Consider the following 26,428-nt stretch of genomic DNA (forward strand, 5'->3'; position numbering starts at 1 on the left):
GACACAATTAATGGAAGTTTCAGGAGAAGAGAGGAGAGGCAATGGGAGGGGTTGTAAGTAAAGAGATAAACAGCTGAAAAATGATGAAAGACACTTAGTCCCAGATTCAAGAGGCACTGCCCCTCCCAAGAAATCTCAAGTAGGACAAATAAAAGAAATCCACATCTAGAACCAACACAGTGAAGATAGAGAGAATACCAGAAGCAAAGAACAGATCTTAAAAATAGGGAGAAAGTGAGATTACTTAGAACTAAAATTAGATTCACAAGTAATTTCTTGTTAATAACAAAGAATTTCTCAATAATGTAATTGAGAGAGCCAGGCAAATTATCTGCATAATATTAGGAGAAAATTGTCATTCTAGAATTCTATTCCTAGTGATTTTTTTCCAAGGAAGAGGATGAAATATAGATATTTGGAAAGAGTGACAATCATTATTTATAAGAGATCCTTCCTGAAGGAATATCTATAGAACATATTCCAAGAATAAGGAAACTAATCTCAGAAGGAACATCGATCTGCAAAGAGAAATGTTGAGCAAAGAAAATGATAAAGGCTGTGAAAAAATCCAAACAAACATACAAAACAATAATTATGACACTTTATATTAGGGATTTTTAACTAGAGAAACTTGTAATCATGTGTACCAAGAGACATTTACAAAAGTGCTCAGAATAACCTTTTGAATAATAAAATTTCCATGTTGATAAATGCTCTGAAAAAAACCAAGTAGGGTCAAAAGGGCAGAGAGTGACTTGGGGGGTATTGCTATTGAGGGGAGTGCTGCTTTCTATTAGGAGAAAAGGAAGCTCCTTCTGAAGAGGGGGCCCTTCGGTGGTCTAAAAACCAGGGCTATTTAAATCTGAAAACTGAGGACAGGACCCTGAGCTTATAGTGATCTATAAGTTGCAAACTTATGTAAGTTTGAGAAATCAGCTAATATTTTTCTTTCTCTAACAACTTAAGGACACTGGTGGGTAGCAGGAGATTTAAAAAAAAAGACGTATTAGTCTAACTTACAGATGTGTAATGGGACTGACATTTGGGCATCCTGCATTCTAAGGTGAACAAGTTAGGCAATTTTCTCTGTCTTCAACTTTATCGATTATAAAAGATAGAGTTGGATTAGGTGATGTCTAAGGTTCTTTCTAACCCTAAAAGTATAGGATGAAATAAAGGCCAATTGGGGGCAATATTTTTAAAGAAGTTATCAGAGTAAGTGAAATATGTATACGTATGTGTAAAATTTTTTAAACTAGCTTGGGGCTGCCTGAAAATTGTTAAAACCATTAGTAAATAGCAATATACCTGGTCAGATACAGAACAAGTTTTTCTCTAAAACAATGGAATTTTTATTAAAATGTTTTGTATATTCAAATCACTGGTTCAGATAGATGGGTTTTCATATGTATAGAGGTCGAGGTTCCATTAAATGGATCTTCATATTCATAATGAGGTGGTCATTTGATGCAGCCACATACTAATACTCTATTAAATGAGGATCTTCTCCAGGATAAAGCAAAGGTGATTGAGGTCCCTCTGAATTGGGTGACAGTTTCTCAAACTCTTACAAACCCATGGTTTTAGTACTGAATTCTGATAAGAGGGAAAAAAATGGAAGACTATGTTTTTATTTGTAGCTTCATTGCAATGTCTCATTTTTAGATATAAACTAAGGAACTGGGCCATTTTTCCATAATTTCATCAGCCAGTTTATCTCATATAACCAACAAAAGGCAGCCTGGGTCAACTTTCAACTTACTAATTATAAGAATAATGCAGCACTCTTGGTTTTCTATAATCTTTGAACATTTTTGTGAGGTTAAACCTAACTTTTCAAACGCACTCTATGGAGTGTCAATATATCACAATTCAGTTTAAAAATGTGCCAAAGTGGGGCCGGTCCCCTGGCCTAGTGATTGAGTTTGGCGTGCTCTGCTTTGGTGGCGTGAGTTTGTGGGTTCAGATCCTGGGCACGGACCTACATCACTTGTCAGACATGCTTTGGTGGTGAACCACATGCAAAATGGAGGAAGATTGGCACAGATGTTAGCTCAGGGCAAATCTTCCTCAGCAACAACAACAACAAAAAGCCAAAGCATATTTTGCAAAGCAAATATCCCACCAGCAGAGAAATACTAGTTTTTCTCTCTTTGCTCCTGCTTTGAACTAAGCAATGGAGCCACTTTTCTCTATCATTTCACTGTATTAAAAAAAAATATTTGAAGTTGGATTTCTTGTTGTTGTTATTTGATAGTTTTTATTAATTTTAGTTTGGAGAAACATTGTTCTACTAAGGCAGTAGCAACGGGAATTGTCAATAAATTTCTTAAAGTAATAATTAAATTTGGAAATGAACCATGAATTTTACACACTATGTTTAAACATTGTTATAGTTTAGCATATGAGAAATTACCATTATTACAGAAAATATTAAAAGATATTTTAATTTCATCATATACATTGCTATCATTTATACCACAATATTCACCATCTCTAAAAGGAATATCTAGATCAAATACAGTATTTCTTAACTTCTTTTCTTTCAAAAATTTTAATATCAATATATTCCAAAAAAAAAAATAGCAATATATTGATCAACTATAACTTAATCTGTAATAGCCAGAAAATAGTATAAATGAAAATTCACTTCAGAATTATTTATATGTGAATCAACTTCACAGGCACGTGAACTTTTCTCCCCAAGTTTTCATTTACTGAGATGTTACTTTTATAGCATATTTTATATATTTTTAAATTTAAATACTATTTTTAAATTTTTTAAAAGTTAAAAACAAATCCTTTACAAAGTGTAACTACTAAAGTTATATCTGTTTGTCTTTTTGGTAAATTTTGTTAACATTATTAATAGCAAGCAACAGTTTATAGCCATAACAGTGGCTACTACAAGTTCAAAATTAATTTCATTTCCTGCCAATGTCCATGATTCACTCTTTTCTTTATTGCAGTAACATTGGTTTATAACATTATATAAATTTCAGCTGTATGTCATTATATTTCAATTTCTGTGTAGATTACATCATGTTCACCACCCAAAGACTAATTACAATCCATCACCATACACAGGTGCCTAATTATCCCTTTCACTCTCCTCCCTCCCCCCTTCTCCTCTGGTAACCACCAATCCAATCTCTGTCTCTATGTGATTGTTTGTTGTTTTTATCTTCTATTTATGAGTGTCATCATACGGTATTTGACTTTCTCCCTCTGACTTATTTCACTTAGCATAATACTCTCAAGGTCCATCCATGTTGTCACAAATGGCCAGATTTCATCATTTTTTTACGGCTGGGTAGTATTCCATTATGTATATATACCACATCTTCTTTATCCATTTGTCTCTGATGGGCGCGTAGCTTGATTCCAAGTCTTGGCTATTGTGAATAATGCTGCAATGAATATAGGGGTGCATGTATCTTTATGCATTGATGTTTTCACATTCTTTGGATAAATACCCAGCAGTGAAATAGCTGGATCATATGGTAGTTCTATCCTTAATTTTTAAAGGAATCTCCATACTGTTTTCTATAGTGGTTGCACCAGTTTGCACTCCCACCAGCAGTGGATGAGAGCTCCCTTTTCTCCACATTGTCTTGAAGTTGGATTTTTTAAAGAAAAGTTACTTGAAACAAACATATTCTATCAAATCTGATCTGAGTGTGGATTTAAAAAAATAAGAGTTTCTCTGTAGCTAGGAATAGCTTCAAAGACACAAATCAACACACTGTAATTTATAATTTGAAACTTTAAGGTTCTTTGTTCCTTTCATTTAAATATGTACTTACTATTTTTCTCTGTCTGAAGTCAATATGTACGTTGTTTAAATATAGAAGTTGAACTATGTTTAAATGTGACAAATTATGGGAGTTAAGGTAAACAGAAAAGACCATGTCTTTGCTACAAGTAATTAACACTCTAAACATTTTTGGGAAATGAAAAATGATGAGCAGGTTGAAAGGTAACATGTATAAGAGGAAAGGTGAAGAGCTAATCTATTAGCAGGTTAATTAACTAGAGTAAGATTAATATTTCAAACAACGCTTTGTTTGAATAAATGTATTGAAGCCCATTCTAAGTGTCAGTGGGAAAGAATGTGCTTCAGGTTCTGAAGTGGTGTGGGACCCAGTAGTATTTTCAAAGTGTGTTTCATTGGATATTTGTCCTGGATGATGCTCTGGTGAAAATAGACTTTCTTTGTCAAGTCAGTTTGGAAATTTCTCAATACTAGCTCTACCTCTTAAAGAGTAACACGCATTCACATAAGAAAGCCTCTGAGAATTTCTGCTGAAGAAAAATCTGTTTAACTTTGCTTAACTGAGGTTTCTCTGTCATACTTGTCTATGGGTCTCTTTTTATTATGAATATTTTTGTCATGTAATACTTGTCCCCACTCTATGGAAGTACAGTTCTGAGAAACACACTTTGGGGAAGATTCGAATGATGATAATAGGACAAGTCCCTCATTTTTGTTTATAATAATAATAGTAATATGACAAATTACAATAGCTGACATTAAGTGCATTAGTGTCAAATACTGCTCTAAGTTCTTTATGTACATTAACTTGTTTAGTGTTCAAAGAACCACAATGAGTGAAGTGTTTTAGTTTTTCCCATTTTAGAAATGAGGAAACTAAACCTCAGAGTGATGAAGTAATTTGCCAAAGACAAGGCAACTGTAAGAGGGGAGTCTAGACTTGAACCCAAGCAGCCTGGGCCCAGAGTCCACATGCTTCACCCCCGTGTCTCAATCCCTAACTTTCAAGGCCTCAGTTTACTACTCTGTCAAAAAAGAGATTTGAGACTACTCCACAACCACAAAAAAGGTAGAAAAGGAGAATCAAAGAAGGTCCACACAGAGACCCAAATGTTTAGGTGAGAGGCAGTCTCTTCTCTATATAAGATCAACTTAAACACGACTGGCAACCAGTTTTATGGCCTCTGCACCAGCCAAGCTTTGTTCTACTGCTTTGTACACACCCAGGGAGAGTCCCTGAAAGAGGCAGGAGATGCAGGCTCAGAATTGTTTCCCTTTCTCACATCTGTGGAAGATAGTAGGCCAAGGGCACTAGGCTGGAGGGCCTCAGGGTGGCCAGGATGGGTTTCCAGAAAGAACAAAAAGGTCGGACACAACAAAGCATGGCCAGCTAACACCAAGACCTTCACTGGAAACGTTCTCTTTCCTGGGGCTGGCCCGGTGGCATAGCAGTTAAGTGCGTGCACTCCACTTCTGTGGCCTGGGGTTCACCAGTTCAGATCCTGGGCACACACCGACACATCGTTTGTCAAGTCATGCTGTGGCAGTGTCCCATATAAAGTAGAGGAAGATGAGCATGGATGTTAGTCCAGGGCCAATCTTCCTCAGCAAAAAGAGGAGGACTGGCATCAGATGTTAGCTCAGGGCTGATCTTCCTCACAAAGGAAAAAAAAGGTTCTCTTTCCTTTCCAGCTACTCCAGGCCCTCAAGAAACCTGGCTGCCTTTAGATAATGTCACAGCCCCATTTGAACCCCCTTCCCAGGGTATCCACAAGGTCCTCCAACTACAATTGCCCCTCCATAACCTTCACATCTACCTTGTCCAGATACCTGCAGCCACTCTCCCACCTCCTCAGATGACCACGACTGATACCAGCTCAAGATAAGGTTGACATAAGGGAAGCCATATTGTAGAAAAGAAAAATGCTGTTGTAACTTTGGATGACCTCTGACTAACTAACCGAGCTGGATATGCAACTTCCAGGAGATCTAACTGATCAGTAGATTTTACGACCACTGCTTGTGCATGTACCTCCCAGCTGTGATAAGATGATAACTTTGCTCTTTTGAGTTCCTTAGGAATGTGATGGTCCCCGAACAGAGAGTCTATGCTGATAGCCATCATCAGTGAAAACTGAAAGATCTGGTGTGGCACTCCCAGTCCGTAACACCAGAAGGTCAACGTTCCTAACCCCCTCCCCTATAACACACTGGTCTGTATAACTGCTGTAAGATTTTGTGCCCCCTTAAAATGGTTTCTTTTTCAGACATTAGTCGGCCATGTTTCCTCTTGCTAGCAAGCTGTAATAAAAAGTCCTTTCTTTCCTACCACCTTGTCTCTTGACTATTGGCATGTCTTGTGGTGAGCAGATGAACCCCCTTTTTGGGTGGTAACAATTTGGTGACAAAGATGGGACATTAAGTCCTGCTAGTGGCCAGCCGACCTTGGATGGGCAGCCTGTCAGGTAAGTCCCTAGTGGCTGCTGAGGCTCTCTTTGTCTCGGGGAATTGCCCTACCCGCTCTCCTGTACTAACTCTGGCTGCCTTCTAACGCTGATTGTTGTAGGAAGACAAACGGCTACATCCGGTGGGTCACCGGGCTCAATCTGGAATAGTGTTAAGTCACATTGAGGATGCTCATGAACTTCTTTCCCCTCTATCTGGGGTCTTCCCACTTATTGCAGGGCCATCTGTGGTCCAATAGGACTGTCTGTGCGTGTATTCGGAGTGGGAACAGTTGTTGGACTTTATACCTTAAATCCGGGAACTAGTTCCCTGGTATCTGTTTTTTTCTGTCTCTGTGTCCGTGTCGGTAAATAGCTTAAAATTGGCTGTTTGGGGACTGAGTTTCTTCTCGGTGATTGTAACAAACTCTCTTTAGAAATTACCTTGTTTGTTTTGGCCACCTTGGGAAAATTTCCATAAAATGTAAACAGCTGGCAAGATGACCCAGGATAATTTAAAGTTACAGTGGCCACTTTCGGCTCCTTTTGAGCTTTTGAACAGAGAAACAAGGAAATCTTTAAAGAGTCAAAGTCTCCACCCCTGGGAGCTCCCCTCTGTTTTCTGGGCCTGATCACCCTGGTGACCCCAAGTGAGGTGCCCTTTCTTGGCAGTTCTGGTCTCTGGTTTCTGTTAATCTGTTTGGGCACCTGGAGTGATTCCAGGTTGGCCCGTGGGTCAGTCCTTTGACTGACAAGGCTGCAGCTTCTGGTTTTGGGGAATCTGCACTCCATGCCTGGGAGCTCTCCTCTGGCTTCTGGTTTTGGAGAGACTGCGTTCCACCCTTGGGAGATCTCCTCTGGTTGGTTTTGGAGAGTCCAAGCTCTACTGCTGGGAGCTATCCTCTGGTTTGGGTGCACCTGGAGTGATTCCAGGTTGGCCTTGGGTCATTTGACTGAAATCTGGAACCCTGTTTTATCTCCTCTCAAGAAGCTGTTGAATATTTTAGGCAACTGCTGAGTCTGTTATGGGGACAAGAGATCTGTAATTTATTCTGTAAACTGTCCTGCTGGGGTTGTGTGCCCCAGCACAGGAACTGTTGTTTGTGTGACCCTTATCTTGACAACCATTGGGAAGAGGCCATGAGGGCAAGGCCTGATCACCTCTTTCCCTTCTTTGTCTGTCTCATCCGTCACCTTCTCTGTTGTCACCAAGTCAGGGTTAAGTTCAGGCTGGACCTGAGCAGAACCTGGCCCTTCTGTAAACTTGAAAACTTTTTGCCAGGGACTTAACTCTCAACCCCAGCGTTGGAAGCCCCAGCCCCCAGCCTACTCCAGGCTTTGGCCTCTTGCATCCCTGGCTTGCCTTGTGCTGGCTAAGGGACTAAGTGCCCAGGCTAAGCAGGACTTGACTAAATCTTATAGCTATATTGATGCCCGCAGTGGGGCTCTGCACCCTTCTCTGGGCTGCTGTCAGACACCAGCTTTACCACCATGGGGAACGCCCCAAGCATCCCTGGACACTCACCCCTTGGGTGCATTTTAACCAATTGGAAACACTTTCAATTGCATGGGTTATGCCCCAGAAACTCCATCTTGGGGAAAACTTGAGTGGCTTCTCTATGCCTTTGTGATATAATTGGATAGGTAGATCAACCTATAACGTCATTTGAGTTACAATCCAATTTCTGAGAAATTAAGAGGAATTGTCCTTAAAAAATCCTTGTAAGAATGGAAATGCAGCTCTAGAGGTGGTTCAGATTCTACCCGGTTCCTTTATCTCTGAAAGGATTATCGCCTTGCCTCTCTGGGAAGTATTATGTAGCTCATCACTAATTCCTAGGACTGAAGGGAAAAAAAGTAAAGAGGCCAGAAAAACGGCTGTGAGAGCACCCTCACCAAAAATCTAACATCTTGAGTGTCTTCTCCACAAATATTGGTAAAAAGACTTAAAACAAAATTTGGATTCATAACTAGGGAGCTTTGTATTACTGTAGCTGATTCATAACAGTAATTTTTAAAACAATAGCTATGGAGACTCTGTAGGTATGTCTATATGTATGGTACATATGTGTGATATTTTACCTTTGGATGGTATGGTCAAAATTAAGAGATCTATTTAATTGGCTTAAAGTAAGTGCTTATATAAATTCTTAATGTAATAGAAATTAACCCAAATGTCTTTCAAGTTAACATGATATAAATTAATCTTTGGTAAATGAAAGCTGATTTAAGTTTGTTGGTTTGATTGACAATTGTTGGAAACAAATGATTTAGATAGATGAAAATGAGTAAGTGTTTTTGGGTACAATAATTATGTTTTATGGTCTGTATACCTGAAAGAACAACTTCAAAATTATTTTTGGTAACTTAAAACTTTAGAGTTTTTGCTAAATTAAGTTAAATGATAAAAATTTGTTGAGTATCTGGGTCATTTTCAAATAAGATAAAATACTGAAGCATTGCTAAACATAGCTAAGTTTATCTACATTTAGCTTATTACAGAAAGACTAAAAGGTGTTTTGGATCTATTAGTAAACAGGTCTTTTATTTTATTAAAAGATTGTACTTTGAAGTAATATGTTTTTAGAAATTATAAAAGGTATTTATAAATTTGCCAAGCCACAAAATGCTAATATAAAAGACAGTTCATAATTGCTTTTTCATTTTCACTAAGGTCAGTAAGAGTTAAAATTCTACTAAAAATTAATAAGGAAAACATCTTTGTATTCAAGGAAAGTAAGATGTATGTTTTCAGTAAAGAAGGCAAAAGGAATGGAAATGTTTTTTGTTTATTTTGTTAAGAAAGAAATTTGTCCTAAAGTACTATAAGGGAAGAAAGGAAGGCATGGGACAAATTCTGAAGGTAAGAAGAAAGTTATAGAAGGTTTGTGGCAGTGCAATCTTAAAAAAAGAGTTTTATGCATGGTCAAGTTGACTGGGATTAAAGTAAATCCAATTAAGTAAATGAGTTTTAATGTCAAATGTAAGCTAGTGCAAAATTAAAATTTGGTCTTTCTCTTAAAAGGATAATTTTCTTAAGTTTACCTAAAAGACAGAGATCTATGTTTTGTGAAGGTAATTTCCTAGCTTCAAAAGACTGAGGTCGCTCTATTAAGGCTTTTTGGACCGTTAATGTTCTGCTTCCCCTTGACTGCTTATATTTTTGACAAGCTCCACAAAATTCACATCTAAAATAAAGTCTTTCTTTTCACTTTTTGCTTTGAGAATTTTCAAAGAGCCCTGGGACTTCTCAAAGAAGTTTGCTGTCTTCCTATAAGGACGAAGATACTAAACTTATTAGGCTTCTTTGTTATGTTAAATTACATGGGAAGCATTGTCAAAAAAGTGATGATAAGCCTTCTTAGGTGGTATTATGTGGGTAAATGTTATTGATACAGGTGTTTTGAAATTGTATAACATTACTGAAATTCCAATCTGTCCTGGTTATCAGTCATAATTCTGGTTATTCTTTTTTATTTTTATAAATTTTTTTTTAATTTTATTTATTTATTTTTTTCCCCCAAAGCCCCAGTAGATAGTTGTATGTCATAGCTGCACATCCTTCTAGTTGCTGTATGTGGGACTCGGCCTCAGCATGGCCAGAGAAGCGGTGCGTCGGTGCACGCCCAGGATCCGAACCCAGGCCGCCAGCAGCGGAGCGCGCGCACCTAACCACTAAGCCACGGGGCCGGGCCCTGGTTATTCTTTTAAAGTATTGTATGTCTCAAAATTAACCAAATTTCTTTGTCAATTGCCATTTTGGGGTCTTGTTGTTTACATACAGTTATTTCTTTGCTCTGATGTTTTTGAAAAATACGTTTCATCTTCAGAGAAATTCATGGAAAGGACTCTGACATTTACTCTAGAATACGGGTTTCTGATAAACTTTCAGATCATAAAACTGAACTGGGTAAGAAATAACAGAACTCTAACAGAAACTGCTGACTTCATGAAACTGCTAGCAGAAGATTAAGATCAAGAATTGATTATGCTGGACTGAATGGACTGATAAGAATGATTATAATTTTTATGACTTTTGTTTGAAATATTACTGATTTTTTTAATGTTTTGTTTTTTCAGATTTTTCTCTTTTCTCCTGAGCTAACTATGACTTTTGGAAATTTGGTAAATTGTATCATTGTAAGCAAAATTGAAACATTTATCTTTTTCTACCTACCTGACCCCTCCAGAATTTGGAAACCTTAGTGAGTGAGTATTGTTTTCACAGCATTATAGTTATTTGCATAAGTTCAATAAGAATCTGTTCTCCTTATAACAGGACAGAATTGGAATCATTGGTTATATTACAAAAGCTTTGACTGGAATATTATATTTGAGAATAACACACAGACTCAGATATGACAAGCCAGCTTTTGAGACAAAGATTGGACTTTGTGGAATAAAGCCACGTGGAAATATTGGCCTGGTACCTTATGTACAGCATTCCAAGCAACACTTACCAGGATGAGTAAGGAATGTCACTTACCTGGCAGGTGCAAGGAAACTTGAAATATTTTGGAGACCCTTGAAAAGAGAGGAACTCACCCAAATCTGTAGGTATTGCAGGCAAAGTCTGATGACAAAATCCTTGGCTTGGCTTTCCTGGCCTCTAGAGGCCTTTAAAGTTCAATCTGAGATTCCTTATAAAAAGTTACAGCAAAGCAGATTTAAAAGAGTCTATATGATCAATTGCTATTCTTGCTGTACTTATGTAAATAATTGGGCCAAATTTGTTGAAACTAGACATTTTGAAAACCAGTTAGTCTTAATATGGCTATCTTTTACAAAAATGGGGGTGATTTTAGAGGGAAAAATATGTGTTTCAATAGAAACTATAATACACATTTGTGGATGTTGCTATTAATTGTCTTTGAGGTTTTTTGTTTTATATCTGTTAACTGGACTGGACTAGATCCTGAATTCTTCTAGTCTCCTAAAATATCTGGCTACAAATCTCTGAACTAATGTTTTCAATTTTTTTCCATCATTTTCCTTTGAAATTGGTGAGAACTGAACCTGCCTTTTTTTTTTCCTGAAGCCTTGCAAACTGAAGCTGGTGGCTTGATATAAACTTAAGAGAGGTTCATGTCTGTTGCTGTGTAAGCCACTCAGGAAGGTACCTGAATACCCGATGACATCATCAGAGACATTTCAAACTGCAAAGCATGCTTTGACTCTGACATCTAGAAATCTTTTTGACTGCATGCCCCCTGGACTCAGAAACTGGTTTATAATTTTCTCCCACCATGAACTTTGTCTTTTTGTCTTATTAATTACATGGTTACTTGCTTCCACTATATAGGCCTAACTTTGGCAGCTCTCGTGCATCACCATCTTACTAAGAGACTGGTTCAATAAGATGGAACAACAGGATACCCCTCAAGATTGAGGAATTAAACAGCAAAAGGGGGGAACTGATACTGCTCAAGGCAAGGTTGACATAAGGGATGCCATATTGTGGAAAAGAAAGACACTATTGTAACTTTGAATGACCTCTAACAAACTAACCCAGCTGGATATGCACCCTCCAGGAGGTCTAACTGCTCTGTAGATTTTATGAGCCCTGCTTGTGCATGTACCTCCCAGCTGCAATAAGATGATAACTTTGCTTTTTTGAGTTCCTTAGGATAAAAATCTGGTTGGGGCCCCATTTGATTTTAGGCTTGGTTTTGGGCCTGGCTATGGTATCTGTGCAGGGATGTATGGATATGCAAAATGTGGAATATACATACAATGGCATATTATTCATCCTTAACAAAGGAAGGAAATTCTAAGATATGACACACCATGGATGAACCTTCAGGATATTACTCGAAATGAAATTAGCCAGCCACAAAAATACAACCTTGTGTGATTTCCCTTCTATGAGGTTCCTGAAATAGCCGGATTCAGAGAGACAGAAAGTAGAATGGTGTTTGCCAGGGGCTGGGAGGAGGAGGAATGGGGGGTTATTCATGAATAGGTATAGAGTTTCAGTTTTGCAGGATGAGAAGTGTTCTGAAGATGGATCGTGGTGATGATTGCACAGCAATATTAATGTATTCAGTACACTTAAAGTGTACTTAATGTATCGATGGGGCCTGATGACTTGTTCTGGCCAAGCACATGCTTGTGCTGTTGCACATCTTACCCCTCACTGTACAGTTGGGAAACTGGCCCAGAAAGAGGCAGGTACTGGCCCAGAGCACAGGAGGTAGTCAGGGTCCTGAAGACTAGACAAAGCTCCAGCTTCCTTGGCCAAGACTCCGCCCCTTCCCTCAGGGGCCCTTTGGCAATGAGAGGAGTTAAGATCCTAGGGGATTTCTACCCACCCCTCTCCATATGGGGTCCTTTTCCTCTCCTCATCATCGCATGTGCACAGGCACACCCACTCACACTGACTTCTCATGTGGGGGCCATGGAGGTACAGTCAAGAAAGAGCTGACACCGGGAAGTGACAAGAGGCAGGAGGGAGAGAGGTTGGAGGCAGTTCTCCCACGAGGCCACGGCATCTGTTCTCCTCGATATGTGCCCAGGGGCCCAGAGATGGGCAGAGGAAGCCCTAAGATTCCTAGGTTTCTACCTGTTCCAGACCCATCCCTTGCCCAGTTTGGAGAGCACAGGACTGGGGTCCTGCAGTCCACCTCTGTGGGCACCCAGAACTGTGATGAGCACATCCTCCTCTTGTGTAAGCATTGGGAACAAGAGAGAAGACCTCAGTGAGGGTTCTCCTGTATAAAGTGGAGTTCATCCAGTGGGTGACTCCAATGGTTCCATGCACTTGCAACATGTCTGTTGACTAGGTTCTCTGTTGATGACATACTGTGCTCTGAAACACTGAGAAAATGCTTTCCACCCACTTGAGATTGTTTAGAATGGAGAAGGCTTGGGGGCTTGGGTGGATGAGAACTGGGGATAAGGAAGAAGATGCCAGAGCACTGGACACCAAGTCTAGAGACGAGAAAGAAGACCAGTCCTTGTTCTCATCTGGAGGTCCAGAGGTCCTCATCTGGAGGCGGGGAGTCATTGTCCTGGTTGAGGTTGGATGCCTCGGGAGTGAAGAGGACACCTGGTGGGGGACAGCAAGATGGGGCAAAAGGTAGGCTCTGAGATTCCTCCCACTCCCTCGAAGGTGACAGGTCCTGCTCTTTACCCTAGGACTCTGGAGAGCCTCTGCCTTGAGGACACCCGAAGAAAGGTTCCTTTCTCTTTGGTGGCATTTTGGCGAGGGCTGCAGTTCTAGTGCTGGCCACCAGGGGGCGGGCAGCCACTTTTGTCAGTGGTAGCCAGTGAGTTTTTTTTATTTTTTTGAGTTGTATTGAGATATACTTGATATACAGCACTGTGCAAGTTAACATTGCTGTGTGGTATATTTGAAAGTTGCTAAGAGAGTAGATCCTAAAACTTCTCATCACCAGGAAAAAACCTTTTATTTCTGTTTGGTGTTTGATGCTAACTAAACTTATTTTGGTAACCATTATATAATATATATATACATCAAGTCCTGCTGCTGTAAACCTGGAATTTACACGGTGTCCACTGAACTTTACTTGACCTCCTGGAGAGCGAAGAGTCAAGCAGAAGTCTTTCTGGCTGTTCCCCTGCCTCAGAAACAACTTGTACCTCCTATTACTAGTGTTCATCTCCACAATCAAAGTTGGTCAGAAGCAGGGGGAGGGGTGCAAGATCTTCCCGGGTACTCATTCAGCAGCTGTGCACTGAGCACTCACCCTGTGCCAGGTGCCCTGGTGGGCCGAAGTGCAGGATGAAAATGACCAAGTGATCCCTGCCTGTCAGAAGCTCACAGTCTAGAGGGGAAATGGACAAAAGCAAAGACATGAGAAAGAAAAGAGCAAGCGCTGTAGAGAAACACAGCAGGAGGCTGTGAGGGAGGGCTGGGGGGTCACTGGGTAGGAGGGTCTGAAAGGCCTCACTGGGGTGACATTTGCTGGGACCAGAATGACAAGGGGGAGCCAGCCCTGCACAACTCTGGGAGCAGCGTGTCAGGGAGATGGCACCACTGGTCCTGAGTCTCACAGGCAGAAGTGAGTTTGGCCAGAGGAGGTTAGAAAGGTGGCCAGTGTGGCTGGAGGGAGGCTGGGAGGAGAGAACAGGAGCTGGGGTGGAAGGTAGGGGCAGGGCCTGGTAGGCTGTGTCAGTTACCTTTCCCTCTCTAACTTCATTGTCCCTAACCTTGCATTTCAAAACTACAAATGTTGACTATCTCACAATTTGTGTGGATCAGCAATCAGGCACGTTTTAGCTGGGTGCCTCTGCCTCAATGAGTTTAACCAGTTAGGGCTGTGGCTTCAACTGAGGCTCGACTAGGGGAGGACTGGCCCCCAAGTTCACTCTCAGCCTTCAGGGTTCAGTTTGGACTGAGAGCCTGAGTTTCTTCCTGTCTCTTGGCCTGGGCACACCCGTGCTTCTCTCCTCTATAGACCTCCACATTGCGCAGCAGCAAAACACTGGTATTTGAGTCCTCAGTTACAGGGATTTGACAGAGAGTGAGAAGAGAGAAAGATGGAACATAAGAGAGGGAGTAAGAGGAAGTTAGAGACTTTTTTAGTTAAAATTTAGATAAGACATCCCATCACTTTGGCTGTTATTATGTTCAGAAGCCAGTTACTAGCCACTTAATGGTTCCACTGGGATGGCTATACCATGGGTGGGGCTTACTGGGTACCACTGCGGAGGTTGCCCACCTCATAGGCCAAGATGAGGCACTTGGGTCTCATTCTCCATAAAACAGGAAACAATTGAATGGTTTTATGCCACAGGATGGCAATATCTAAATTTCCATTAGTTTCAACCCCCTCATGATACTGACCTGAAAATGAGGCCAAGTTGGAAGTGACTGTTCCAATATCATATTGCTAGAACCCAGGCCTGTTTTGAGTGGTGTTCCGTACTACATGTCACCCTTTCTTATTATTCTTCCATCTCTAAGTTTGTGCCTTAGGTACACGTGACACCAGCCCACAGGGGTAATAGATATTATCTCATATACACCAGGTGACGCCCCTAGGAGGTAGATTCTAGCCTGATCCCCATGGCGCAGGTTTCGAGACTAGGGAGGACCTGAGAGGCACAAGGACTTTCCCAGGATGCAGAACTGGTAAGAAAAAGGAGGTCTGCATTCATCTCTGTCTCCTCAAACTAGGACCCAACTTAGGTTTCCAGGGAGTTGTGGCTAGGGCTCCTTGTGTACAGTTCAGGAGATTTCATGAGGGAGGAGTGTGAGCAGCCCGGGCGCAGGGGGCAGCTCTGGACAAGTCTGATTAAGGGAAGAAGCCCAGGTAAAGGAATCTTGAAAAATGACCTCACTTCCTTGCTCATAGACCTCGACAGATCTTAGAACTCTGGTAACCAGGCACACACAGCCCCCCATCCAGCTCACTTGCCTGGAGACAGTCAATAGGCAAAAATGTTTTGTTGTTGTATCCCAACTTTTGGAGGATCTGGGCTCAAAAAAGTCCAGAAAGAGAATATTTTTGGTCGTTGCCGACGTTGGCTCAGCTCTCATCCCCGACGCCTCTGGGCATCTGGCAGGAGGCAGTGCCGGCCAGGACACAACTGTGATCCCACCTGATCAGCCCCACACCCCTTGCCCCTCATCGTGTGTGTGTGTCTGTGTGTGCCTGTGAGGAGGGGGGAAGGCAGGGCATAAGGGACAGGTCATTCCTGGGCAGGAGCTGGTTATTAGGTGTCAGAAGCATGGTGGGTCTCTCATGTTCATACCCCAGGTCATGGCTGGCAGCATGAGAAAGTGAGCTCCTCTACTCATATTTTACCGAGCCATAGAGGTTTCATCTCCTTCCCTCCCTGACCAGAGTTCTTTGCAGGGATGCCCCTCTGTGCCTGAACTGAGGAGCAGACTTTCTCTTGGGCGTTGACCCCAGTGGCAGTGTGCAGGCAGCCCCTGATTCCTTCTGGCCCAGCTCCCAGGTAGTCTTTGCAGAACTCAACTCAGGAAGTCATCGAGGAGCTGCCTAATGATTTCAACTCCACCAACTCAGTAGACAAGGGGCAGGTGTACGAGGTCACAAACACCATTCAGTGCTGCTCTGAGATGAGAGCAGGAGCAGAGGTTCTCCACACTCAGGACCTTGAGATGACGGGGTTGGACCAGAACTAGGGCGGGAACAGACTGCAGCTGTCCCTTTTTCAAGCTAAAGGGGATGTACATGCAGGTAACCTTGCCTGGTTCGGAGATGAGCTGCCGTGACCCTCTTTCCCTTGTCTGGTGTGAGCTTCTGGAGGCCACTGAGGCAGAGCCAGAGGATAAAAGGGACTGCAGGCTGGGGATCTCTAGAAGGGATGTGGGATCTTTTCTGTGTTTAGAAGGACACATGGAAAGTTAGGTATGTGGGTGAACCTTTCTCTTTATCCCTCTCCAGCGCCAGCTGCAGAGCTCCAGCCAGCAGCAGAAGCAGAACAGTGAGCAGTGGTGGAGGTAGAGCTGGCTCCAGCTCTATTGACACCACCCTTTCTATTGCTGGAGCCAGCGTCCCCTCCATCAGCAGTGTTGGAGCTGGAGCAAAGGCTAACATCGGCTCCAGCAGGAGTGGGAGCTGCTGAGCTGGAGTCACCTGGACCATCATTTCTAGTGGGAAGTGCATCTCCACCTGTGGCCATTAAGGAGGGTGAGAAGAAGTGTAACCTCACGGCCTTCCCTCCTAAGCTGGTGGTGGAGCAGTTGACAGTGGCGGATGCAGTGAGCAGCTGGGCTCTCAGGGCGGGGTGGAGCAGGCCTTCCCTCTGCCATCATTGCCCCAGACCTGATCCGGAATCCCATGATCTGGGTCCAAATCCCAGCTCCACCCCTTACCAACCGTATGACCTGGGCAACTTTCTGAACCCCCAAGCCTTTGCTGTCCACCGGCAGACCGTAGAGGTGGACATTAAGAGGTCCTGCTGCACAGAGTGGCTGTGCCAACTCCATGAGGTAGAAGAGATGGAAAACTGGGCAGGGCCTGGCCTATCAGTGGTGGAGGGGAACTCACTGTGTGCAGCCAGGTCCACGGTGGCCCAACCACCTGCTCAGGATGCTCAACAGCCTCAGGACTTATTAGACACCTGATGTGTACTTCACTACAAGGAAGACAGACAAGGCTCATGGTTGTAGCTGCCACAGCGGGGAATGTGCATCAGAATGTGGAGAGGGAACAGAGGGGGTATAAATGCGGTGGAAAATGCCCCCTTGGGATGAGCCGAGTTGAGCCACTCTCTGGAGCTTAGAGTTAGCCAGGGCGGGCTGGGTGCAAATGCTCCTCTCCCTTCCCTGCCAGTATTTGGTCCTGGGTCATCCTGTACTGGGTGTCCTTGGAGGACAGAGAAGAAAACCCAGGGACTCTCACAAGGCTCAGGCCACATCCTGAGCTTCCTGAGCTCCAGCTCTAAACTGTGACCCCTGTGTGGGACTTTGGGGGCTGTGGACACAGAGCTGGGGCTGAGTGACACTTCCCCTGCTCCCCAGGAGCTCTTCCGGAAGGTGTTGCCCTCTCAGTGCCTGGGCTCCACCTGGGGCAAGAGGAACAAGCCCCGCAATGAGCACCTGGCACCCACTGTCCAGGCCACCGTCGACCACATCAGAAGGGTGGCCAGCCTCATCATCACCACCTGCCTCAGAGACCCGAGCATGAAGGCCCAGGACAGGGCAAGGGTGGTGGAGCACTGGCTCCAGGTGGCCCAGGTGTGCTGTGGGAGGCCCAGTGGAGCCCCTCTCTGAAGCCTTGGGAACTGCCTCTCCACCTTTATCAGCTCCCAGGATTGCAGTGTGTGGTCTAATCCCCTGCACGGTCCCTAGGCCCTTCCTGCAAGGGGCCTGCTGACCTTGACTCCAAGTCCCAGTGGGAGGATGCTCACTTCCTACCTAGCTCCTTCCCTGGGTTGAGCTAAAATTCTCCTCCCTGTGAGTGTTACTCTCTGGGTCCTAAATGTGCCCTTCTGGGGCTCCCTGAGCATCTGTCTCATCCAGGAGGGAAGATTTAAATAGAAGGAGACTGAAGCTAGAGCAAGTGGGGCTCCATCGCCCACCTCACAGCTCATTCTCTTCTCTTCCCCAGGAGTTCGAGATCCTGAAGAACTTCTCCTCACCCTGCACTGTCATCTCTGCTCTGCAGAAAACCTCCACAAGCCACCTGAAGAACACATGGAGGAAGTTTCCTGGTGGGTAGGCCTCTCTCCATAAGAGGACCAGGGTGGATGGGGGATCTCCCATATGTCTGCCATTGGCTCCTCATTCAGCTGAGAACTCCTGGGAGGCAGCAAACGCTGGGGGACAGGGCCTGGGCCTCGGCAGTGGGTCTCTAAGTCTCCTGGTGTCCTTAGTGCACCGGTTCTGCTTCAGGACTCGGTTTCCCTAATGTCAGGTACTGGGTTTAGCCACATTAGAGATTTTCAAGTGTTTATAGCAACAGAACTCTATGCCCAGTTGAAACTCAAAGTGGTCAAAACTGAGCTGCTCTGTAGAGCTGAGGAGTGGAGACCCCAGTGACCAACAGGAGAGCCCCCTCCCAGTCCCACGAGACCTTAGCGCTCAGAGGATCCCAGTCAGGACACTCCTCCAGGCAGGTTGAATCTCTTGGGTTGTCGAAGAAAAGGGATTTGCACTCAGACCCCTCACATTATCCCTAAATTTATCCTTCCTTCATTCCCCTCCCCTCAGGGAGATCTCTGAAAAACTTAAGGAGCTCTATAGCCAAAACGAGTCCTTGAGCAGAGAACTGATGACCAAGGTAGAGTGGAGGCTGGGGGTCTGGAAAGAGAGGAGGGGGTGAGGGGGACTGGGCAGGCTGTGGTTTTGATAGTTTTTCACTTGAACTTTCTATGAAACATTCCCGTCTATCTTGTCCAGATTAACAAGCAGAGGGATCTGTTTGGCCCATGGGCAGGCAGGGTGATGTTTTTGGGCAGGAGGCCCTCGTCATGGGACACAGTGGTGTTGGCTGGGTTGCTCCAGGATGAGTTGCTGAACTGGCGCCCTCAGCAGGTCTCTGGCTTCCATGCATGTCCATCCTGCTGGATGTAGCTTCTTCCAGGCTGTTGGGTGGTTTGGGTGGCTTTAGCCCTCAGCCTAATCCTGTCCTCAGGAAACCAGGCCCCTGCTGCTCCGTCTTCACCACGTATCCAAGGGGAGGGCACACTGCCTGCCCCAGGGACGGGCACAGCAGGGGATTCCAATGGCCCAGGTGGACAAACAGGCTGTTCATCCTTGGGTCTGAACAGCTGGACCAGAGACAGATGTGTGTGCATTCTGGGACTCCCCACTGGACCCCTAGAGCAGTCACCCAAGTCAACCACAGGAGTTTCACCTGAGTGCCTGGTTGGCAATGACATATGCCCCCCATGGCTTATGAGAAGCGTCTAGGCAACTGATGGATTCTTAGTGGATCCTGCTGAAAGGACGTTAGGAGCTTCATGTAAACAAGTAAGCAAAGCGTCCTGTCACCACCTTCCCTGTGGATCAGAGGTCGCACCTTGGGGGTCCAGTTCCTGAGTTGATAAAGAAAGTGTTCAGTGCAGGGGAATGTCCTGAGGGCTTCCTTGGGGAGGAGAAGGCTTTGAAAGGCCTCTGTCCCAGCCTGGGGCCCAGACACTCCACGGGACTGGGGCAGGCAGGAGCCACTCAACTGGACTACCAAGACACCCCATCCTCTCCATCCACGGCTCAGCCCAGGACCAAGCTTTGAGAGCTCAGGGGACAGGACTCTTGTCTGTGGTGAGGTTGGGCATTAGGTGAGGTTGTTGGAACAGGGCCTCTGACAGGGAGGGGCATGCAGCCTCTCCTCTGTGGGCCTGTGAGCAGCTCACTGCCCCTGTTTGGGCCTCTGCCTCCTCATCACGGAAGGGGAGCGATGGTGACCGTGTGATGCAGGCCTCACAGGGTGGTGATGAGGTAAGAGGAAGGAAAGGAATGTGGGAGCTTTCTGCCTGCTCCACCTGGAGGGGTGAGGGCCAGAACAATGATGACAGTCATGTGACACTGAGTCCTCAGGAGAACCTGTGAGGTAGCTGGAGTTCTCACACATTCCAGATGAGGAAACAGGCTCAGAGAGGCCAGACCAAAAGCCCAAGCTCACACTCAGAGTGAGAGTTGGAGCTGGGCTTGTTCTAGAATCACACCTTGGAGGATGGAATGGCATTGGTACCAGTTGACTCGAGTCAGACGTCCAGGGTCAGAGGCCAGTGGGGCCAGTGGTGCTGGAGAGAAATGGGGTGAGGGGAGTATTGCCTCACTGACACTGTCCTCGACCCTGACAGGAGGGGCCCTCCACGTTTGTCCCCCCAGAGAGTGCAGGAGAAGCAGCAGCAGCAGCAGATGAGTGTGCCTGTGGGGGAGGGGCTCTGCCCTCCCAGCTGGAGGCCTCAAATCAAGAGAGGACGGCCCTTCCTCTTGGTGCCACAGTGTCTGAATCCCCCAGTAGAAGTGACCAGGAGGAGGGCCTGGAAGAGCTGGTGCAGGATGGGTTTGTTGTGGGGAGGGCCAGGGACCACACACCCTGTGATTTGCCAGAAGCCAGCCCTGAGAGGTGAGGAGGAGGAGTGTGGTGTTCTTGGGGTGTGAAGGGAGGAAGAATTGAGGGGAGGATGTTAAGGGTCCTAGGCTGCTATCCGTGGGAACCCTGGTGTGGGCCAGGAGGCTGAGGGTGAGGACTTTTCAGGGGAGGGTCTGCAGGGGGTCGACTTGAGAGCAAATGCTCATCCCACCTACACCTTGATGTCACAGGGTGTCGTCCCCTGTCTTGGCACTTTCCTCGGTGACCTGCTGATGCTGCATCTGGCGATGGGTGATTATCTCGAGGTGGGTGAAACTGAGGACCAGGCAGGGAGAACCAGGATCCTAAGCCTTGGGATGTGGGTGCCCCCAAACTGAGCTCTCTGCTCTCAGCACTTGGCACATCTCCTCTCATGAGAGCCTCGCAGCTGCCCCTGGGAGCTGGGGCATCAGGCCCATCTTAGGGATGAGTGAACAGAGGCTCCACCTGAGACACCCATTCCGGTTCCCCAGGCTGGGGAAGCTCAGAGCTGCCTGATGTCACAGCTGCATGAGGTTTTAGCTGAGCTGGACTCAGCCTCTCCCTCCCATGCTGCCCATGGAGGGAGAGAGAAGTCGGGACCCCCCAAGTCAGACAGCACATAAGTGGCTGAGCAGTCCCCTCTGCCTGAGGCCTCAGCCTCCAAGTCTGTCATCAGAGAGGGTTGTGCTGTCAGGTCCCTCAGCCTCCCCCCATGTCCTCCTTCTCTGGAGCCCAGAGCCCGGCCTAGGTCCAAGTCCTGTTTTCTCTGCATGCCCGGTCCCGTCTGGGGACCTGGCAGTAGTGCAACATGAGAAGGGGTGGGCATAGGGAGCTAGTCAGGCTATGGACTCAGGCTGTCTGCCTTCCAGGGGAATGAGATCAACCTTGAGAAAAGGACTGAGGTGAGCAGCTGTGGCACTCCCTGCAGGGGAGGGGAAGGAGGTGGAAATCAGAGACCCTCTGGGCATAACAGTCCCTGGCTCCACCCCCTGTATCTTACATTGAGTGGAAGAGTTTGATAACAGAGTAGTGGGAGACCCATCCAATTGGCGGGTGGGTTGAGGGGAGGATGGCATCAAGGAAAACTCCCTGGAGGAGGGGCTGATTATTCCCATTCTGAGAACAGGTAGAGCCTGGATAGAACTGGAGGGAAGGAGGGTTCCCAGGACTGGTCCCCTGCCCCACTCCTCACCCCCCACAAGGCTCCTGCAGCATCCCCCACCCAGGCCCTGTCTGCATCCTCTCCTTCCCTATGGTCCCAGGAATACCGAGTCATGAGGGAGATCTTGCTGCTGCAGGTGGCTGCAAAGAGCCCAAGGAGCGATTTGGGGCCTGGTTCCAGGACATGGAGCTGCTCAACGAGAATGAGAGGTGAGGCCCGGTGGGAGTTGGGTGAGGGCAGGAGTGGATTCTCCCTGTTGGCCAGTCCAGAGAGTCTGTCTCCATGAGTCCCCAGTCAGCCCCAAGCCTTATTGCATAATGACCTCTGGGACACCCAGACTGCAGTTGCTGGGCAGGCAGTGGGGGGGCACCTGATGTGGGGCTCCTGGTAGGCTCACAGGTGCCTCTCTGTCCTGGAGCTACAGCCTGTCCTGCCAGCTGGACCCCCAGACCTAGTTGGCCAGCAGAATACTCAAGGCCAAGAAGAACCAGCCGTCATCAAGGTCAGGGGTGAGTGAGTGTCTGGGCCGGGGTGACTGACTCCTAGGGGTTCAGTAAGGCTTCAGGCTAAGCGTGGCCTTGGGGAGTTGGACAGCTGGCACTGGGATCCCAGCTCCACTACTGAGCAGTCCTGTGACTGGGGTGACTCTCTTCAGCTTCCTGAGACTCCGTTTCCTCCTCTGTGAAATAGGTGATACTAAATGATCGCCCACGTGGCAGGGACAAATGGGGTACTGGTGGCTGAAAGCACTGAGCACAGAGTCTGGAGCACCCAGTGCAGTGGGGACAAGGTGGGGGGCCATGATTCTGAGGGAGGCCCCCAAGATAACCTGACTCTTCTACTCAGACCCCAGGCCCCAACACCGAGCCCCGTACCCGTGGCCGATCACAGCCCCATCCTCAGCAGCGGGGACACAGCTGGGATGCTTGCGATGCACCGGGCCAGCTCCTCCCACCTGACGTGAAGGGGAGCATTGTAAGCTGATTCCTGGTCCCCCCTGAAGCCCAAGAGAGAAGGGACAACCCCACCCCAGCACCCTGACATCTCTACCCTGGGACCTATTCACCCATTGGGGAGGGACAGTAGTTATTTGTTGTAAATAATAAATGCCATATTTGAATATTGTATTAAAGTCCTGTTCCCTTTACAGCCTGGGAGTTGTGGTGTGGTTCTCTTGCTTTCTGTAGGCATGTAAGTGAGACACAGAATCTCACGTTTCTCCTTGAATCAGGAACTCTTCCGGATCATCAGCTTATTGTATGTGGGAGAAGAGAGAAGGGCCAGCCCCTTCCCTGGCTAGTAGGGACACTACCAAGTCCCCCTAACTCCGAGGACCAGTTCATTTCAGTGTCATTCAGCTCCTCCAGGGGCAGACATGGCCCCCTGCCCGTTCTCTTGGGATTTAAAGGTTGAAGGTACTTTCACAGGCAGAGCAACAACCACTGAAATATGGGTGTCTTTAAAACAGCACTACCCAGGACCATGTCGTGCCACAGACAGGGGCTGCCTTCCTATTTCTGGAGGAACTGGGAATGTTTTCTGCTTCTCTTGTTGAGGTTTCTTTTGACCAAATTTTAGGAACTTGTAGTTTTCTAGTTCAACATCTGGAATTGCATCAGCTCTAAGTGGGGAAAACAATGTAAAAAGATCCAAACACGCACGTGGAGAGGACAAGGCCCGAGAAAGGTCATTTGCAAATGGACTAAAGGCAGGCAGGACTTTCCCTCCTCAGGCCCCTCCAGGGCCTCCGTGTTTACCCCTGACCTAGATTTGAATCCTGCTCAGATCCTTGTCCAGGACTCTGAATTGCTTTTCCTGCTTGTTTTGTATCCAGGAAGAAAGATTTGTGACGTGGTTTTTAAGGCTACTGCTGGGCCTCATTCCATAAACATGGCTACTCTCTGTGAACCAGGATTTTCAGCACCCCTGCCTTCCCTTTGAAATTCACTTTAGGGCAGAAATTCCCTAGAAGGCCCCCAGCCTCTCTCTCAGGTTCACCCTGGCTCTTCCTCCTTGGCTTGGCCTAATGGGTCACGGGTTAGCTCTGCTTTGCCAGGATAAGGGAACATAATCCTGGCCAGTGAGTGACCCGACACTCTCCCTTGCTGTCCAGGGTGACTTCTGAGCCTGTGTCATTCTGAGGTCCATGGTCTTGAACAATTCTCCAGTTTACACACTCAGTGTTGGTGTTACCAACTCGTCCAAATGGGGCAATTGGGCCTGAGCCCTTAAAGTGTGTCGCCCCTGGGTTGCTGTGCTTTTTTCCCCAGTCTTGTGCTGTGGTTACATCACAACCACCTGTTGGGGTGTGAACCCTGTTGGGAGCTTTGAAAGATGAGCCATGACAGGGGTGTGGGGGTGGTCCAGCAGGGAATGCCACGGAACTGATGATCCATGGACATGCATGAGCACAGACTTACCAATTATAGTACTGAAATGCTTCCCATCTGGTGGTGAACAGACACTGCTCTGAGCTCACACCAAGAACCCACCACATGACTAGGAGCTTTTAAAGGGTTACCAAGTGGCATTTTGGACCTCATCCCTTGGGAACACCCTGTAAGACATGGGCCAGATGAATTGCTTGACACTTGTGAGTTATCCCCTCCTTTCTGATGGCTGCAAGTGTCACCCAGACACACAGGCTGGACTCTGCCAGGGAAGCCTTCTCAAGACAGCCAGAAGATGAGGATGAATCCTGGTTCCAGGCATCCCAGGCCCTTCCTGACATGGCACAGCCACCCAGGAAAGTGATTTGGTAATGGAAAGACTGGGAAGACTGTACTTTCCCTCGAAAGAGAAAGAGAAGTGCCAATAGCGAAAGTTTGATACCTCAAATAGACAATTAAATCCCAACAAGCAGTGAGTTCTTGTCAGATTACTGATGCTGAAAAGGTCTCTTTTGATAATAGCATGATCCCCCAACTGCCATGTCCCTCTTCATGAATCAAATTTCCAACACATATGGAAATGTGGTATTTCCTTAGATGCAACTGTGAATTAGCATGCAACAAAGAACAGTAAAATGGAAACCTAGAAGTAAATATCTTCTTTGAGAACATAGACATAAAAATGCTTTTGAAATAATATTTTGGAATCCATTGGAATATTACACAAAAAGAATAATCCACTTTAAGTAGGTTTTAGTGTGACTGTGAGGGGAAAAACTGAATCATCCCGTGACTTTGATAACTCGCCGCTGACTTTAAAGTACAAATAAATAACGTACATAGTAAAGGAAAATGAGAGAACAGCATGAAAAAGGAAGATCTCCTTGCTCTCCTCACCTGGATCCCAACCTCTCACCTCAGAAAGAAACCTCAGTCTATATTTTCTATGTCACACAGCGGAGTTTAATAAAAGAATATTTTCGGTATATTTTAAAGTGTCAAGAGCTCAAAGCAAGGAAACATTAGGGATGCTGCCAAGAGACCTCACTGAGGTGCCTGCTCCATTTCATCTGCTGTCAGGACGGCCTTCTTGGCCCCTCACTTTCTCTGCCTCGCTAGCAAGTCTGTCCGCCATCAGTGTTATCACCAGTCTCTCTCCTGTGCTCTTCACTGCCCTTTCCTCCTTCCTGATACCTTCCTCAGTCGCCAGAAATTTTTGGCAGTGGAGCTGTGGAATGCCCAGATCAGCTCCTGGAATCATCTCTGCCAAATCTGAAGACCAGCAGGAGTGGGCATGGGACCTGGAGTGCAGACCACCTGCGAGCACACCAGGCAAGGATTCACCTGTGTGACTAGGTGCAAGTTTTTGCAATGCTTTGGCAAGATTGAAAGGACTTACCAGTTGTCCTGCACTGCTGCAGGCCTGGAGTCCTTGTGGTCTCTTGGGCCAGCAGACCTGGTGGGGCTGGTCCAAGGTGTCCTCCCAGAGACCTGTCATTGCCAGGATGAGATGGGATTCTAGTAACCAGCCTCTTGAATATGTCACTGAACATCCTCAAAGGGATGGAGATGCTTAAACCAGGCTTTGGTTTGGACTGGTTCCCACAGTCATGCTGCTTCCTCTGTGAAGATGTGACTGTCATCCTTCTTTTCCTCTTACCCTACAAAAATAAATCACGAAATTGGGTCAAATGATAAAGGAAGCCTGCCTTTTTAGGACAATTATCCTGGCTCTTTTGTACTTCTACCCTCCCTCTGTCCTCTGGGGATAGATCTGACCTGTGTCTTGGGACATTATCAGGCAGATTTGCATCAAGAACAGAAAGCTCAAGGTCAAAACTCAAGGTTACTCCTGATCATTTCTCCCCCTCCGTCCTGTTAACACCCATTCCTTGTTTGAGTGTGTTTCTATTCTCTTCTTGTCCTTGTCACTCTCAACCGCACAAGTCCTGGCACTCCCTCTCAGGACAGTCGGTCCCCAGTCTTTTACTAAATCCCAAATCCTACCATTTCTGTGTTCTCTGACTACTCATTTGCTTAATCCATTGACCACTTGGTGTTCATAGAGGTTAAATCAATAGTGATATTATCAACCACCCCCTGTTAGCGACTTACTCCCATATCCCTGATGTTCACATAATCCAAATGGTTATTTT

At 45.9% G+C, this 26,428-nt stretch overlaps 1 pseudogene; it reads right to left on the reverse strand.

Annotated features, from left to right (window-relative positions):
* Positions 1-25,309: 25,309 nt before the first annotated feature.
* On the reverse strand, positions 25,310-25,915 carry LOC101389437 (methyl-CpG-binding domain protein 3-like 1; annotated as a pseudogene).
* Between the last annotated feature and the right edge of the window lie 513 nt (positions 25,916-26,428).

The sequence above is a fragment of the Ceratotherium simum genome, unplaced genomic scaffold (assembly GCF_057802395.1).
Source record: "Ceratotherium simum simum isolate JZ-2026a unplaced genomic scaffold, ASM5780239v1 HiC_scaffold_43, whole genome shotgun sequence".
Classification (NCBI taxonomy): domain Eukaryota; kingdom Metazoa; phylum Chordata; class Mammalia; order Perissodactyla; family Rhinocerotidae; genus Ceratotherium; species Ceratotherium simum.